The sequence below is a fragment of the Triticum aestivum genome, chromosome 5A, assembly GCF_018294505.1.
Source record: "Triticum aestivum cultivar Chinese Spring chromosome 5A, IWGSC CS RefSeq v2.1, whole genome shotgun sequence".
NCBI classification, from domain to species: Eukaryota; Viridiplantae; Streptophyta; class Magnoliopsida; order Poales; family Poaceae; genus Triticum; species Triticum aestivum.
In genome coordinates this window covers 3,616,322-3,632,735 of record NC_057806.1, presented here as the reverse complement: position 1 = coordinate 3,632,735, position 16,414 = coordinate 3,616,322, and the positions used below count along the sequence as shown (strand labels likewise).

Here is a 16,414-nt window from a genome sequence, read left to right as displayed (position 1 = left end):
GCGAGAGCTATATATCGTGGCATTTCCTATTTGCCGCTTCAGGCGCCTGTTATTGTATATTTGGCAAACCCACGATCTAGTTGTTCATTGTATGGCACAGTAACCAACCGGCCACCCTCATTTGATGTGTTTATTTACATCTTCGTTCTTTTCTTCTTCTTTTTTTCCTTTTTCTTCTTTCTTCTTTGGTCTTTCTTCTTCCTTCTTTTCTCTCATTTCCCCCCCTTTTTTTTCCTTTTTCTTGTTCTTTTTTCTCTTTTCTTGGAATTGTTTTGTTCAGATTTTATAGTTATCTTCTTACTTTTATTTTTTGTTTTCTTTTTCCTTTAATAAATGTGTTTCGTGAACTTTTTTTTCAAAATATATGAAATTTTTAGAAAATGGATGAAAATTTTCAAATTCGTGATTTTCTTTGCAAAATCAATAACCTTTTTTCAAAATTGATAAAAAAATAAATGTTGAAGAAATCCTTTAAAAGTTGACGGATTTTAATTAAAATTAATGAACCTTTTTTTCAAAATCGATGAACATTTTTCAAAATAGTTCTACTTTTTTCAAAATTGATGTATTTTTTTTCAAATTCGATGAGAGCAGCTCATCTAGCGGCACGCACGGCTAAGGTCAGAGCCACCTCATCTCCATCGAAACTCGCTTGCTTGCTGCGTTAATTCTGGGCAAATCCTATTCTGCGCTGCAGGCGCCGGTTAACGTGCATTTTGTTTTTTTTTAGGGTCGTTAACGTGCATTTTGTTAACGGGTGCTTGCAGCGCACACCACCTCCCGCCATCTGGGCCGGCCCGTTTAATTTTTCTTCTCATTTGTTAAATCGCAAAAACAATGCGCTTCCGGTGAATAAAACTAGAGACCTCCCTCGTGTTACCACGCTACGTCTACCAAACCACCACCAAGCCGGATATGGTAAGAAGCAACGTTTCCCTTCTTTTATTCTTTATTTTTCCTTTTTTTTCTTTTTCTTCTTTCTTTTTCTACTTTCTTTTGTCCTTTTCCTTTTTCTTTTGTCCTTTCCTTTTTAAATTTTGATGTACTTTTTAAAAATTCGATGAAGCTTTTAAAATTTTGATAAACTTTTTTCTAATTTGGTAAACTTTTTTTCAAATCTGCTGAACTTTTTCGACATCCGATGAACTTTTTTTCAAATTCGACGATTTTTTAGAATTATGATGAATTTATTTCAAATTCGATGAACTTTCTTTCAGATTTGATGAACTGTTTTTCAAAATCAATGAACTTTTTTCCAAATTGAATGAACTTTTTTCAAAATTGATGAACTTTAATTGAAGAACAATGCACCTTTTTCCATTTTGTGAGTTTTTTCTTTTAAATTCGTGAACCTTTTTTTAACCAGTGATCTTTCTTTTGTGAATGGTTTTTTAATTCCTATTTTTTCAAAAAACTTACACATATTTTGTGAACAGTCAACGGTTAACTGGCCTGCCCGGTCAATTGGTAAAAAATAATCCCATACTAGTGAACTTGTTCTCTTTCACATAGGGCCGCTAGGATAGTTGTTAAGCGTAGCGCGCTGCAATTAATCGGAAGTAGGCGAATGGTCCGGTGTTATGCAGGATCTTGCGCGAGAGGTGTGGCTTGAGTTGGACTCCCCGCGTAGTACTCCTTTTTTTGGTGGTTTTTGCGCTACAGTATTTCTGTGCGCTACGGGCCGGCCCACTAGTTCTCCTGTGAGTGCTAGTTCGCTTCGGAGGTGCTTAAGGTGCCGAGTAGGACCTCCCCTCGTGGTGGTTTTCGTCGCAGGACTGTCTGATTATATCGGGGTTTTTTTTTCTGTTGTTTTCTTTCTTATGATTTTCTCATTTCTTCACCGGTTTTTTAGGGGTTTCCATTTTCTTCTTTTTTTCTCACTGGTTTTCTTTGTTTCTTTCTCAATTTTACAAAACATATATTTTTAGTGTACACGTGAAACATTATTGTTGACACACGTTCAACATTTTTTTAATACATGATGTACATTTTTCCTTAAAAAACATGTTTTGAACAATTTTTTGAATACATGGTCAGCAGTTTAAAAATATATGGTGAACATTTTTTAAATACAGAATTAAATTCTTTTAAATATATATGTTTTTATATCTACTCTTATTTAATGTATGTTGTGCATTTTTCCGTAAACATTAGGAATAGTTTTTTATGCACGCTTAACATCTTTTAAATACAAGATCAACATTTCTTTCATACACATTGTATATTTTCTGTATACATTATTCATATAGATGGAAAACATTTTTTACTATACACACTTAACATTTTTCAAATTCCTGATTAATATTTTTCAAATACTTGAATAAAAAAATTCAAATACTTGATTAACATTATTCAAATACATAATCAACATTTTCTCATACGCATTGTATATTGTTTGTATATATTATTCATATTCATTAGAAACATTTTTTCTATACACATTTATCATTTTTTGAATGCTTGATTAATATATTTTTCAAATATATGATCAACTTTTCTCATACACATTGTATATTTTGTGTATCCATTATTCGTATACATTAGAAACATTTTTCGAATGCTTGATTAACATTTTTCACAAGCTGCGACATTTTTTGAATAGATGATCAAGTTTTTTTCATACACATTGTATATTTTTTGTATACATTTTTCATATACATGAGAAAGATTTTTTCTATACACATTTAACAATTTTCAAATGCTTGATTAACATAGAGAGAGAGAGAGAGAGCATTGCACCTAATTAAGCGTGTGCGTTTGCTTGAATTTCCGTGTGGCTTGTGAGTTTGGACGCTTGTCGTGCTCGTGGCCTAGACTCCATTGTTTATTATTATTATTATTATTATTATTATTATTATTATTATTATTATTATTATTATTATTATTATTATTATTATTATTGTACCTTTGCAAAAACATTAGGCATGGTTGGTTTTGTTTCAACCATATGCAGTGTATGTGTAGAGACATCGTCCTCATTTTTACTAGAGAAGCAAAGAATCTCTACTATAGCACCCTCCGCCAATAATTTGCTAGAAAAAGTTGTCGATGCAACATCTCACAGCAAATATGATGAAGAATGAGATGGAACCAATAAACAAAGAGTTGCCTGATGAGAAAAAGCTCATCAAGTTGAAGCGGTGCGTATGTACTCCCGATGATCACTAGAAAAGAAATTGTGTTTAGCTATAAAACATTTTACCTGTTCGGGGGCAGAAAATAACAACATAAGAAAAGTTATGACGTGGCATGCTGTATGTATCTGACAACTAAGGGCATGTACAATGATGGTATCTTAGGAGTGTCATGTAGGATAAATAATAAAGTGGGTGAAAGAGAACTCATAAGAAAAGACTTGTCTTCTCTTAAGAGAAGATAAGAGATGATCTCTTACCATAATATATCTCATCACGTTTTTGGGAATAGCTAGTTATGGATGATAAGACTAAGAGATAACTCATTGTAGATATTTTTCTTTGTCATCTCTAAATTACATGCAAGACTTAAAATAAGACTATCTTATCAACCATTGTACATCTAGATATATTTATACCTGCGACAAGTAATTTGGAACGGAGGGAGTACATGTCATAAGAATCACATGATAAATCGTTATATAGGATAAAACTGACAAACTTTCCATTAAATGGGGTAACAACTATTTCGCAAAACAAAAGGGGTAACAACTAGAAAAGCCTCGCTGGATGGGTGATCTGGATACAAAACTATTAAATGATAGATCATGACGATCCAGTTGCTATCTTTCTGTCTCTGTACTGTATGTACATGCAGCTAGCAGCTGTCGAGAACGATCGAGAGTTAGAAAAAGAAACGTTCCTATACCTGAGCACGAGGGGAAGATGAAGATAAGTGTCCGATAAAGAGGCTGAGTCGTCTTCGTCGGAGGCAATACTGCATCAGATTATAGACCCAAGCCCCATGCCTAGCTTTGTTGGAATTCAAAGGAAAAACAAAATTCAAAAACGCACCAGGTAGGTTAGCTTTGTTGGAATCCAAAGGAAAAACGAAATTCAAAAACGCGCCAGGTAGGTTAGCTTTGTTGGAATCCAAAGGAAAAACAAAATTCAAAAACGCGCCAGGTAGGTTAGCTTTGTTGGAATCCAAAGGTAGATGCTAAACACTCGTATAACACACTAAGCCAAGAAATCACCAGTAACAAAAAAAAAGTTAGCGCGCCAGGTAGGGGTCGAACCTACGGCCTTCCGCTTAGGAAACGGACGCTCTATCCACTGAGCTACAGGCGCTACTATGAGAAAATTTAATGAGATGTTCTCTAGAAACAGCTTGGCAAGTGGCAACCGAATTTCACAAAAGATGAATCCCTATCTTTTGATTTAATTTTGAACTAGTAAAACTAAACGAATATGCGTTTGTTTGTCACAAGGAACTGAGACATTGTAAAAGCTAGGGACGATCGAAACACTATATATAGAACATGTTGGTGTACCTGAGGACGGTGTACCACATGTCGAGTGTCAACGCTACCACCCTCCTCAACATCTTCTCTAGCTCGAGCAGTCTCGCCACCATATTTGGCGCCTACGTCAGTGATCCTTACCTCGGCCGCTACACGCCATCGCCGCCGCCACCGTCCCCTCCTTCATTGGCATGTTCATCCTCACCACCACTGTTGTGATCCACGCTGACCACCCTCCAGCGTGCACATGTGGCACCTGGGCTCAGCAAAACATATGTGCCCTGCATACCAGCGCAAGGACTAACATCTTCTGGTATACAGTGCACATCGGTGGAACCGAACGATGTCGTTCACGCGACGGAAAATTGAAGAAGAAGCCCCTCCCGGCCTCACAGATCGACGGGCGTGAGATGGAGATCAAGGAGACATAGATCTTGGACGCCTTCGCCGCCTCCCTCGAGACAGGGCGCCAGGAGGAGGTGTGGAGGGTGGCGCATGAGGAGGAGCTGTGGTGGTGGGTCATGAAGAATTTGGAGCAGGAGTACCAACGCGAGCTCTGGTGCCGCCACTACTTCAAGCATTACAACAACGTAGTGCTTGGCGACGACAATGCACTCAACATGGAGGACCCGGAGGTCAACGCCACCAAATCGTCGACCGGAGAAGTCATTAACATCTCATTAGATGACGACGAGGCACAGGGCGATGCGGTGGTAGTTATGCTTAATTTTCACACAAGCAATCTTTGTTTAGAACGACAGTCTTTTCTAGAACTATTTTTAGGTCTACTAGATCTTTTTAGTTAGTAACTGTGAGGTGAACTTGCTCGATTTTGTAAATGTGACCTATGCTTAAGGTTGTTGAATCTTTATTTGTTCAAACTAGCAACTGTTGTTAAATTATGGAGTGTATGCAATGACATGGATGGTCACTATAATAAGAAAAATACACACCAAAATTCGTATGTTCTCAATCATTGCCTTGAGCACTTTGCTACGAAGCCACTAGAGGTTTGCCACGATGGTCATGCAACGATGTTTGGGGGGGGGGGCCTGATGGAGCTGCTGTTACGGTGTTCGTTGGAGATCGAGCGACAGTCATGGGGATGCGGCAAGGTAGTGTTGTGATGACCATTGTTAATGCTGCGAGGAAGCGACAGAGGAGATGTGGTTACGACAGTCGTCGCCGACAAGGCAAGGCGATGCTGCAAGGGAAGCTGTGGAGTTGTTGCTGCAAAGAAGATGAGTGGAGATGCTACTGCAAGGCAATGATGCGATGAGTGTGGCGATGCTGCAGACGGTGCTGCAACGACGGGGCGGCGGCGGTGACTGATGCCATGAGCGTGGTGCGAGGTGATCAGTGTGGGGTGGTCCATGCATGAATGCTGCAAGAGAAGGGGACACTGGTGTGGCACGCGTCACATGACTGGAGTAGTGCCACAAGAGGCAAGAGTGCCAAGGTAAAAGGAGATCAAAGAGTCACACATTCACGCATCAAACAGCTGTGAAGACGGCTTAGTATTTTCTGCATGTAGTTGGTAGGCGCCTAGCACCACCTAAAAAGGGAGGGGCATGTTGGAAATATGCCCTAGAGGAAATAATAAAGTGATTATTATTATATTTCCTTAATCATGATAAAGGTTTATTATTCATGGTAGAATTGTATTGACCGGAAACTTAAATACATGTGTGGATACATAAACAAATATCGTGTCCCTAGAGAGCCTCTACTTGACTAGCTCGTTGATCAAAGATGGTTAAGGTTTCCTAATCATAGACATGAGTTGTCATTTGATAATGGGATCACATCATTATTAGAATGATGTGATGGACAAGACACATCCGTTAGCATAGCATATGGGCATCCAGGTCCCGCTATTGGTTATTGACCGGAGAAGCGTCTCGGTTATATTTATATCATTCTCGAACACATAGGGTCCACACGCTTAACGTTCGTTGACGATATAATACTATGTGAGTTATGTATGTTGGTGACCGAATGTTGTTCTGAGTCCCGGGTGAGATCACGGACATGATGAGGAGCTCCATAATGGTCTGGAGGTAAAGATTGATATATAGGATGGTAGTATTTGGTCTCCGGAAGAGTTTCAGAATGCACCGGATAATTATCGGTTCACCAAAAGGGGTTCCAAAAGGCAACGGGGATTTGTTGGGCCTAACGGGCCAAAAGGAGGGAGCACACCAGCCCACAAGGGGGCTGGCGCGCCCACCTCCTGGCCGCCGGCCCCTAGGGAAGGAAAGAGGAGGGGTTGGCCCCCTCCTGCCTTTCTCCACACAAGAGAGAAGGAAGGGGAGGCGCCTTAAGGCAGTCGACCCCTTTCCTTTCCCCCCACGGGCCAAGAAGGAAGAGGGAAGCGCCTAGGGCAGGCGCCCTAGGGCGGCTGCCGCCCCCTTGAGGTGCGCCTAGGGCTGCCTCCCCTCCTCCCTCCACCTATATATATGAGAGGAGGGGAGGGGCGCCACAGACCACGAAATCCCCAAGCCGTGTGCCGGCGCCTGATACGTCTCCAACGTATTTATAATTTGTATTGTTCCATGCTATTATATTATCTGTTTTGATGTTAATGGGCTTATTTATACACTTTGATATTTTTTTGAGACTAACCTACTAACCCAAGGCCCAGTGCAAATTGTTGTTTTTTTGCCTATTTCAGTGTTTCGCAGAAAAGGAATATCAAACGGAATCCAAACGGAATGAAACCTTCAGGGAGTTATTTTTGGAACAAACGTGATCCGGGGGACTTGGAGTGGACGTCAAGAAACAAACGAGGAGGCCACGAGGCAGGGGCGCGCCTACTCCCATGGGCGCGCCCTCCACCCTCGTGGGCCCCTCGTAGCTCCACTGACCTACTTCTTCCTCCTATATATACCCATATACCCCGAAAACATTCAGGACCACCACGAAACCCTATTTCCACCGCCGTAACCTTCTGTACCCAAGAGATCCCATCTTGGGGCCTTTTCCGGAGCTCCGCCGGAGGGGGAATCAATCACGGAGGGCTTCTACATCAACACCATAGCCTTTTCGATGATGTGTGAGTAGTTTACCTCAGACCTTCGGGTCCATAGTTATTAGCTAGATGGCTTCTTCTCTCTCTTTGGATCTCAATACAAGTTCTCCTTGATCTTCTTGGAGATCTATTCGATGTAACTCTTTTTGCGGTGTGTTTGTTGAGATCCGATGAATTGTGGGTTTATGATCAAGTTTATCTATGAACAATATTTGATTCTTCTCTGAAATCTTTTATGTATGATTAAGTTATCTTTGCAAGTCTCTTCGAATTATCAGTTTGGTTTGGCCTACTAGATTGATCTTTCTTGCAATGGGAGAAGTGCTTAGCTTTGGGTTCAATCTTGCGGTGTCCTTTCCCAGTGACAGCAGGGGCAGCAAGGCACGTATTGTATTGTTGCCATTGAGGATAAAAAGATGGGGTTTATATCATATTGCTTGAGTTTATCCCTCTACATCATGTCATCTTGCCTAATGCGTTACTCTGTTCTTATGCATTTAATACTCTAGATGCATGCTGGATAGCGGTCGATGTGTGGAGTAATAGTAGTAGATGCAGAATGGTTTCGGTCTACTTGTCACGAACGTGATGCCTATATACATGATCATGCCTAGATATACTCATAATTATGCACTTTTCTATCAATTGCTTGACAGTAATTTGTTCACCCACCGTATATACTTATGCTATCTTGAGAGAAGCCACTAGTGAAACCTATGGCCCCCGGGTCTATCTTTTATCATATAAGTTTCCAATCTATTTTATTTTGCAATCTTTACTTTCAATCTATATCATAAAAATACGAAAAATATTTATCTTATTATTATTATCTCTACCAGATCTCACTCTCGTAAGTGATCGTGAAGGGATTGACAACCCCTTTATCACGTTGGTTGCGAGGTTCTTATTTGTTTGTGTAGGTAAGAGGGACTTGCGTGTAGTCTCCTACTGGATTGATACATTGGTTCTCAAAAACTAAGGGAAATACTTACGCTACTTTGCTGCATCACCCTTTCCTCTTCAAGGGAAAACCAACGCAGTGCTCAAGAGGTAGCAGCGCCCCCTCTCCTTCTAGTTCGTCCTCCGTCCAAAAACCGTTGTGCTTGGCAAAGCCCTACGGAAATAACTTCACCACCACCATCATCACACCATCGTGCTGCCGGAACTCATCTACTACTTCACTCCTCTTGCTGGAACAAGAAGGCGAGGACGTCATTGAGTTGAACGTGTGCTGAACGCTGATGTCTACTACGCAACTTTATTCTTGTACATACGTGTTGGGCCTCCAAGCGCAGAGTTTTGTAGGACAGTAGCAATTTTCCCTCAAGTGGATGACCTAAGGTTTATCAATCCATGGGAGGCGTAGGATGAAGATGATCTCTCTTAAACAACCCTGTAACCAAATAATAAAAAGTCTCTTGTGTCCCCAACACACCAAATACAAATGGTAATTTGTATAGGTGCACTAGTTCAGCGAAGAGATGGTGATACAAGTGTAATATGGATAGTAGATATTGATTTTTGTAATAAGAACAATAAAATACAGCAAGGTAGCAATCGATAAAACGAAGCACAAACAGTATTGCAATGCTTGAAAATGAGGCCTAGGGTCCGTACTTTCGCTAGTGCAATCTCTCAACAATGCTAATATAATTGGATCATATAACCACCCCTCAAAGTGCGATGAAGAATCACTCCATATCTAGCAGAGAACATAAGACGAAATTGTTTGTAGGGTACGAAACCACCTCAAAGCAATTCTTTCCGATCAATCTATCCCAGAGTTCGTGCTAAAATAACACCAAGCTATTCTTTCCCATCGATCTAACCAAGAGTTCGTACTAAAATAACACCAAAGAAAATTCAGATTCATAATATTCTATCCAACCCAAAGAATCTCAAAGAGTGCCCAAGATTTCTACTAGAGAAACAAAGACAAGAACTGATACGTCTCCAACGTATCTATAATTTTTGATTGCTCCATGCTATATTATCTACTGTTTTGGACATTATTGGGCTTTATTATCCACTTTTATAATACTTTTGAGACTAACCTATTAACCGGAGGCCCAACCCAGAATTGCTGTTTTTTGCCTATTTTAGGGTTTCGTAGAAAAGGAATATCAAACGGAGTCCAAACGGAATGAAACCCTCGGGAACGTGATTTTCTCAACGAACAAGACCCGGGAGACTTGGACCCTATGTCAAGAAAGAAAAGAGGAGGCCACGAGGTAGGGGGTGCGCCAGCCTACCCCAAGCGCGCCGTCCACCCTCGTGGGCCCCCTGTTGCTCCATTGACATACTCCTTCCTCCTATATATACCTACGTACCCCCAAACGATCAGATACGGATCCAAAACCCTAATTCCACCGCCGCAACTTTCTGTATCCACGAGATCCCATCTTGGGGCCTGTTCCGGAGCTCCGCCGAAGGGGGCATCGATCACGGAGGGCTTCTACATCATCACCATAGCCCCTCCGATGAAGTGTGAGTAGTTTACCTCAGACCTACGGGTCCATAGTAGTAGCTAGATGGCTTCTTCTCTCTTTTTGGATCTCAATACAATGTCCCCCTCTCTTGTGGAGATCTATTCGATGTAATCTTCTTTTTGCGGTGTGTTTGTTGAGACCGATGAATTGTGGGTTTATGATCAAGTCTATCTATGAACATTATTTGAATCTTCTCTGAATTCTTTTATGTGTGATTGGTTATATTTGCAAGTCTCTTCGAATTATCAGTTTGGTTTGGCCTACTAGATTGATCTTTCTTGCAATGGGAGAAGTGCTTAGCTTTGGGTTCAATCTTGCGGTGTCCTTTCCCAGTGACAGTAGGGGCAGCAAGGCACGTATTGTATTGTTTCCATCGAGGATAACAAGATGGGGTTTTCTTCATATTGCATGAGTCTATCCCTCTACATCATGTCATCTTACTTAAGGCATTACTCTATTTTTAACTTAATACTCTAGATGCATGCTGGATAGCGGTCGATGAGTGGAGTAATAGTAGTAGATGCAGGCAGGAGTCGATCTACTTGTCTCGGACGTGGTGCCTATATACATGATCATACCTAGATATTCTCATAACTATGCTCAATTCTGTCAATTGCTCAACAGTAATTTGTTCACCCACCGTAGAATACTTATGCTCTCGAGAGAAGCCACTAGTGAAACCTATGGCCACCGGGTCTATCTTTATCATATTGATCTCCTACTACTTAGTTATTTCCTTTGCTATTTACTTTGCCTTTATTTTACTTTGCATCTTTATCATAAAAATACCAAAAATAGTATCTTATCATATCTATCAGATCTCACTCTCGTAAGTGGCCTTATAGGGATTGACAACCACTATTTGCGTTGGTTGCGAGGATTTATTTGTTTTGTGTAGGTACGAGGGACTCGCGCGTAGCCTCCTACTGGATTGATACCTTGGTTCTCAATAACTGAGGGAAATACTTATGCTACTTTGCTGCATCATCCCTTCCTCTTCGGGGAAAACCAACGCAGTGCTCAAGAGGTAGCAAGAAGGATTTCTGGCGCCGTTGCCGGGGAGGTCTACGCAAAATTCAACATACCAAGTACCCATCACATACCCTTATCTCTCGCATTACATTATTTGCCATTTTCCTCTCGTTTTCCTCTCAACCACTTCACCCTTGCTGTTTTATTCGCCCTGTCTCTCTATCCTCCCTCTCTTTCTCTATTTGCCTCTTTTTGCCCGTTTGCTTTCTGTTTGCTTGTGTGTTAGTTTGTTTGCTTGTCGTTATGGCTAGTCCCTTATCTTCTCCGTTATCTCCTGAGAATGAAATTCTAAATTTTAAGCAAAGGGAGGGAGAAAATCTAAAAGACGCTTGGTATAGAATTTGCAATGCTCAAAATAGATCTACTAGGAAGCAATCTACTTCCGTTCTCCTTCGCAATTTTTATGTAGGCATTACTCCTTGGCACCGTTATGTTCTTGATACTATTACCGGAGGGAACTTTTTTGGTAGCCATACTTTTGATTCTTATAATGCTATGTTAGATTTATTTGGCTCACCCACTCTCTTGGTCAATGGAACTAAATTAACTTTGGAGCATGTAATGCAAAGGCTTGAAATTATTGAAAATAAGGTTGCTACCGTAGAGTTAATTGAAAATTTGGATAAAAAGATCCATAGCCGAATCTCTCAATGTGGATCTAAAGTAGGAGTTACTTTGAAAGATATTAAAGAAAAGGAACCCATAGTTAATGAGAAAATAAATAATGATTCCGTTAGGATCAATAAACTCGAGAATATTATTACTAACTTGGGAACCGCTTTTTCTTCCGTAAAGAACACTCCAAGCCCTTCCACTAAAGTTGCCAAGATTATATACGTTCCTAAAAATAAGGGTGAATCCTCTAGTAAGGATGCGGATCTCAAATCTATAAGTATTCATCCCAATCTTTTTGCTATCATTAAGGAACCATTTGTTACGAACGGATTTTTCGATCTTGTGCCTAAAAGTTTGATAATTAATAAAAAGAAAGAAATTACTAAAGATGGTAGATGCCTCATTGAAGAATTTCCTACCAAAGATGGCAATACCTACATCTATTCTTGCTTGTTATGCCTAGCTAGGGGCGTTAAACGAAAGCGCTTGTCGGGAGGCGACCCAATTTTCTTTTTTTCCTTGCTTTTTGCTCCTGTTTAGTAATAAACAATTTATCTAGCCTCTGTTTTGGTCATGTTTTTTGTGTTTAATTAGTGTTTGTGCCAAGTAGAACCGTTGGGAAGACTTGGGGAAAGTCTTGTTGAACTTGCTGTAAAAAACAGAAACTTTAGCGCTCACGAGAACTGCTGTCAATTTTATTTGGAAAGTGATATTTAGTTAATTCTTTTTGAAGATAATTAATAGATAAATTACTAACGTCCAGAAATTTATTTTAGAATTTTTGGGGTTCCAGATCTTGTGCTAGCTACAGATTACTACAGACTGTTCTGTTTTTGACAGATTCTGTTTTTCGTGTGTTGTTTGCTTATTTTGATGAATCTATGGCTAGTAAAATAGTTTATAAACCATAGAGAAGTTGGAATACAGTAGGTATAACACCAATATAAATAAATAATGAGTTCATTACAGTACCTTGAAGTGGTCTTTTATTTTCTTTCGCTAACGGAGCTCACGAGATTTTCTACTTTAAGTTTTGTGTTGTGAAGTTTTCAAGTCTTGGGTAAAAGATTTGATAGATTATGGAACAAGGAGTGGCAAGAGCCTAAGCTTGGGTATGCCCATGGAACCCCCAAGATAACCTAAGGACACCTAAAAGCCGATGCTTGGGGATGCCCCGGAAGGCATCCCCTCTTTCGTCTACTTCTATTGGTAACTTTACATGGAGCTATATTTTTATTCGCCACATGATATGTGTTTTGCTTGGAGCGTCTTGTATTATTTGAGTCTTTGATTTTTAGTTTACCACAATCATCCTTGCTGTACACACCTTTTGAGAGATCCATACATGATTTGGAATTTGTTAGAATACTCTATGTGCTTCGCTTATATCTTTTGAGTTATACTAGTACTTCACTTATATCTTTTAGAGCACGGTGGTGGATTTGTTTTATAGAAACTATTGATCTCTCATGCTTCACTTAGATTATTTTGAGAGTCTTAATAGCATGGTAATTTGCTTTAAATCCTAATATGCTAGGTATTCAAGAATAAAAAAATTCTCTTATGAGTGTGTTGAATACTATGATAAGTTTGATACTTGATAATTGTTTTGAGATATGGAGATGCTGATATTAAAGTCATGCTAGTTGAGTAGTTGTGAATTTGAGAAATACATGTGTTGAAGCTTGTGATTCCCGTAGCATGCACGTATGGTGAACCGTTATGTGATGAAGTCGGAGCATGATTTATTTATTGATTGTCTTCCTTATGAGTGGCGGTCGGGGACGAGCGATGGTCTTTTCCTACCAATCTATCCCCCTAGGAGCATACACCTAATACTTTGCTTTGATAACTTGTAGATTTTTGCAATAAGTATATGAGTTCTTTATGACTAATGTTGAGTCCATGGATTATACGCACTTTTCTCACCCTTCCACCTTTGCTAGCCTCTCTAATACCGTGCACCTTTCGCCGGTATCATACACCCAACATATACCTTCCTCAAAACAGCCACCATACCTACCCATTATGGCATTTCCATAGCCATTCCGATATATATTGCCATGCAACTTTCCACCGTTCCGTTTATTATGATACACTCCATCATTGTCATATTGCTTAGCATGATCATGTAGTTGACATCGTATTTGTGGCAAAGCCACCATTCATAATTCTTTCATACGTGTCACTCTTGATTCATTGCATATCCCGGTATACCGCCGGAGGCATTCATATAGAGTCATATTTTGTTCTAAGTATCGAGTTGTAATTGTTGAGTTATAAGAAAAATAAAAGTGTGATGATCATCATTATTAGAGCATTGTCCCAGTGAGGAAAGGATGATGGAGACTATGATTCCCCCACAAGTCGGGATGAGACTCCAGACAAAAAAAGAAAGAAAAGAGGCAATAAAAAAAGAGAAAAGGCCCAAATAAAAAAAGAAAAGAAAAAAATGAGAGAAAAAGATAGAAGGGACAATGTTACTATCCTTTTACCATGCTTGTGCTTCAAAGTAGCACCATGATCTTCATAGTAGAGAGTCTCTCATGTTATCACTTTCATATACTAGTGGGAATCTTTCATTATAGAACTTGGCTTGTATATTCCAATGATGGGCTTCCTCAAAATGCCCTAGGTCTTCATGAGCAAGCAAGTTGGATGCACACCCACTTAGTTTCTTTTTGAGCTTTCATATACTTATAGCTCTAGTGCATCCGTTGCATGGCAATCCCTACTCACTCACATTGATATCTATTGATGGGCATCTCCATAGCCCGTTGATACGCCTAGTTGATGTGATACTATCCTCTCCCTTTTTGTCTTCTCCACAACCACCACTCTATTCCACCTATAGTGCTATATCCATGGCTCACGCTCATGTATTGCATGAAGATTGAAAAAGTTTTGAGAATGTCAAAAGTATGAAACAATTGCTTGGCTTGTCATCGGGGTTGTGCATTATTTAAATATTTTGTGTGGTGAAGATAGAGCATAGCCAGACTATATGATTTTGTAGGGATAACTTTCTTTAGCCATGTTATTTTGAGAAGACATAATTGCTTTGTTAGTATGCTTGAAGTATTATTATTTTTATGTCAATATGAACTTTTGTCTTGAATCTTTTGGATTTGAATATTCATACCCAAATTAAGAAGAATTACGTTAAAATTATGCCAAGTAACACTCCGCATCAAAAATTCTATTTTTATCATTTACCTACTCGAGGAGGAGCAGGAATTAAGCTTGGGGATGCTTGATATGTCTCCAACGTATCTATAATTTTTGATTGATCCATGCTATATTATCTACTGTTTTGGACATTATTGGGCTTTATTATCCACTTTTATATTATTTTTGGGACTAACCTATTAACCGGAGGCCCAGCCCAGAATTGTTGTTTTTGCCTGTTTTAGGGTTTCGAAGAAAAGGAATATCAAACGGAGTCCAAACGGAATGAAACCTTCGGGAACGTGGTTTTCTCAACGAACAAGACCCAGGAGACTTGGACCCTACGTCAAGAAAGAAAAGAGGAGGCCATGAGGTAGGGGGGCGCCTGCCTACCCCAGGCGCGCCCTCCACCTCGTGGGCCCCCTGTTGCTCCACCGACGTACTCCTTCCTCCTATATATACCTACGTACCCCCAAACGATCAGATACGGATCCAAAACCCTAATTCCACCGCCGCAACTTTCTGTATCCACGAGATCCCATCTTGGGGCCTGTTCCGGAGCTCCGCCGGAGGGGGCATCGATCACTGAGGGCTTCTACATCATCACCATAGCCCCTCCGATGAAGTGTGAGTAGTTTACCTCAGACCTACGGGTCCATAGTTAGTAGCTAGATGGCTTCTTCTCTCTTTTTGGATCTCAATACAATGTTCTCCCCCTCTCTTGTGGAGATCTATTCGATGTAATCTTCTTTTTGTGGTGTGTTTGTTGATAGCGATGAATTGTGGGTTTATGATCAAGTCTATCTATGAACAATATTTGAATCTTCTCTGAATTCTTTTATGTATGATTGGTTATCTTTGCAAGTCTCCTTGAATTATCAGTTTGGTTTAGCCTACTAGATTGATCTTTCTTGCAATGAGAGAAGTGCTTAGCTTTGGGTTCAATCTTGCAGTGTCCTTTCCCAGTGAAAGTAGGGGCAGCAAGGCACGTATTGTATTGTTGCCATCGAGGATAACAAGATGGGGTTTTCTTCATATTGCATGAGTCTATCCCTCTACATCATGTCATCCTGCTTAAGGCGTTACTCTGTTTTTAACTTAATACTCTAGATGCATGCTGGATAGCGGTCGAAGAGTGGAGTAATAGTAGTAGATGCAGGCAGGAGTCGGTCTACTTGTCTCAGACGTGATGCCTATATACATGATCATACCTAGATATTCTCATAACTATGCTCAATTTTGTAAATTGCTCAATAGTAATTTGTTCACCCACCATAGAATACTTATGCTCTCGAGAGAAACCACTAGTGAAACCTATGCCCCCCCGGGTCTATCTTTATCATATTGATCTCCTACTACTTAGTTATTTCCTTTGCTATTTCCTTTGCCTTTATTTTACTTTGCATCTTTATCATAAAAATACCAAAAATATTATCTTATCATATCTATCAGATCTCACTCTCGTAAGTGGCCTTATAGGGATTGACAACCCCTATTTGCGTTGGTTGCGAGGATTTATTTGTTTTGTGCAGGTACGAGGGACTCGTGCGTAGCCTCCTACTGGATTGATACCTTGGTTCTCAAAAACTGAGGGAAATACTTACGCTACTTTGCTGCATCATCCCTTCCTCTTCGGGGAAA

General features: G+C 40.0%; 1 non-coding gene across 1 annotated transcript; it reads right to left on the bottom strand.

Moving 5' to 3' along the window:
* Positions 1 to 4,192: 4,192 nt before the first annotated feature.
* On the bottom strand, positions 4,193 to 4,265 carry TRNAR-CCU (transfer RNA arginine (anticodon CCU)). The gene has a single exon. It is a non-coding gene; the product is annotated as a tRNA-Arg (tRNA).
* Positions 4,266 to 16,414: the final 12,149 nt, after the last annotated feature.